At 40.6% G+C, this 2,697-nt stretch overlaps 1 non-coding gene across 1 annotated transcript; it reads right to left on the reverse strand.

Annotated features, from left to right (window-relative positions):
• Window positions 1-260: 260 nt before the first annotated feature.
• TRNAS-GCU (transfer RNA serine (anticodon GCU)) lies at window positions 261-342 on the reverse strand. The gene has a single exon. It is a non-coding gene; the product is annotated as a tRNA-Ser (tRNA).
• Window positions 343-2,697: the final 2,355 nt, after the last annotated feature.

Genomic DNA, 2,697 nt, shown 5'->3' on the forward strand with positions numbered 1-2,697 from the left:
CGGGCTTAGTGACGTCGATTCGGTGTTGCAACCTTTCGATGCCAATTAGGGATGGCAATGATTAAATCGCTACGATATTATAAAAATTGATTTACTTTACTTAAAATAAAGGGTGTTAAATAAACGAATTGCACAATAATAGGTATCTTTTTGCTGGTAATGTTACCGTAAGCTGTCTCAGTTTTTGCTTTTCTTTCAAATATCTATTATATTATAGATAACAAACTTAATTATACTTTATTGAACATAAAAAAAGTTGTCGACGAGGATGAGATTCGAACTCACGCGGGCAGAGCCCATTGGATTAGCAGTCCAACGCCTTAACCACTCGGCCACCTCGTCTTATAAAAATAGTGATTTATCTATATCTTTTCCTACGATTTGCAAAAGGAAACTACGAATATTTCACCTGAGTAAATATCATAAAAATGTCGTGATCTATTCAAATCGATAATTTTTTCACCTAGTTACCTATTAATAGGCACCTGATTAAACGATACGTATATTATAGACGAGTTATCTTTTTGGTAATGTGAAAGTGCAAGTGTGTGAGTCGAAATTACTCCCAACCGTCTGGAGCCAGTGAGATTGTGGCATTCCAACGGATTACAAGACACGACTGAAATCCAGAGAACCATTCTGGACGGTAGGAGAGACGCTTCTTCTATTACCTCTCACTTCAAAGATAGGTGGAAACTCTTGCGACAATCGCCATCTCGTAGACGACTCCACTGAAAGACAGTCTGACTTCTAACTGCCTCGTAAGCTCTGGTCCACCATCAATAAAATAAGGTACTCCCACAGCCGTTGTGCCCTCACGATGCATAGGTAAAAGAGTCGACCATGTGTGAATGCGATTCATCGCATTTGAGATTCATCTCAACAAATACACAGAGATATCCCCATTTGACCCCCCCTCCCACCATACAAAAGAAGAAGAATCCCAAATTGGGGTATGTGTGAGGCTGAAGGTTTTTTTTTTATTTCACACGTCAGGCCCTGAGGAAGATATTTTCCATCAGGGCCAATAAGGAGTGGAAGGAGACGAAGGAGGGGAAGGAGAGGAAGTAGAGGAAGGAGAGGAAGGAGAGGAAGGAGAGGAAGGAGAGGAAGGAGAGGAAGGAGAGGAAGGAGAGGAAGGAGAGGAAGAAGAAGAAGGAGAGGAAGGAGAGGAAGGAGAAGAAGGAGAGGAAGGAGACGAAGGAAAGGAAAGAGAGGAAGAGAAAAGGTATGAGGGTTAGGTTCGAATCTGGGGGTCAGTATGTCTAGGAGGAAGTTTGAAATCATCCCTCCTACTGAGGTGCAACGCGATGGGTCGATAGAGGTCCTGTTGGAGATGTAAAAAGATCTCCCTCAACCAGTCTCTCCAAATCCGGCCCGCCACATAGTAGGCGGGCAGACTCATCTGCTGCCAAGACCTATCCTCACCCCATGAGACCGGCACCCCTGCCAAGTCACCAAATGTAGCGAAGCACTTGGGTTGACCTATGGCAGGATGTTCCAGGGGCGGCGTTCCCACACCGGCCTCCCAAATTGAAAATTGTGGTGGGAGGGGAAGGAGATGAGGTGGAGGAAGATGAAGAAGTACCTGATGATACAATAAACAACTATTGCACTGACATAATTCGAGGCTTTGTGAGCGACGAAGACATTTGAACACTACCTCAAAACGGGATACTCTGCGTTCTAGGGTGTACTTTTTGAGCAAGTGGAAGGAGTCGATGGTCAGTTAGTTATCGCCAGTACTAGCCAACTTTATTGTGAAAAAGTTTAGCTAAAGAAGGAGGTAGCGCAACACGGCATAATACCCCGTAATACCGACTATCTGCAGCAAGCCCTACCAGCGTTTCGAGGGGACGACATATAGTTGATCCTGTTGCTCCAAAACGAATAAAAAATAACTCGATACAATAGCATGCTGCTGTATAAAACATATTATCTTTACTTACGTAACTGATATCAATCTCATACAGTGATAAAAGCGCATATCATTCAGATTTGAAATGAATTCCATTAAATCATTCAAATGCCAACCGAAGCCATGAATTCAACCTGTAAACTGCGAAGCGTCTTCATTCGCTACACATTTTACTTGCATAGTTAGATTCTGAGACAAGATAGGACCGAATTGCCCATTCTATGCAAATGAGCCCTGCACACGGTTAAAAAATAAAACGCGATATGTAAATAAATAAATTCCTAAATACCTTTCAGAACGCCTGGCATAAATTACTGATATGGTCTTGGTTCCTTTTATCTGCTTACCGTAATAAAAGTGTCATTTTGTCAAAGGACCATCGCGTCGTAAAATGTTAAGGAATAAGGTTGTGTATTGATATACATTAATATATACTAGAACAGACCTTCATAAGAAAGTTATGAAGAACGTTTTCGATATATCCACAACATTTGAATAATCAAATGATAAGTTATCGACATCGTTTAAATGCCCAAATCATAGAATTCTATAATTTGAGGTTAAATATCGTCAAAATTACAATTTCGCAAATATTTTTAAATAATAAACCTACTTTGAAGGATTGTTGTTGTTGGCTGAATAATTCTGTGGTTCTCCAATCCGCAGAATCCAAGGTTGCGTGATTACTCTCGGTGTGTAGAAATGAGAATTCAGATATCTTCAATTTAGTTTTTATTTTAACAAAACTCACGTTACAATAATTTTATGAACAAAACAGA

This window comes from Hesperophylax consimilis, chromosome 26 (genome assembly GCF_061612785.1).
Source record: "Hesperophylax consimilis isolate HC1 chromosome 26, BYU_Hcon_1.0, whole genome shotgun sequence".
Lineage (NCBI taxonomy): Eukaryota > Metazoa > Arthropoda > Insecta > Trichoptera > Limnephilidae > Hesperophylax > Hesperophylax consimilis.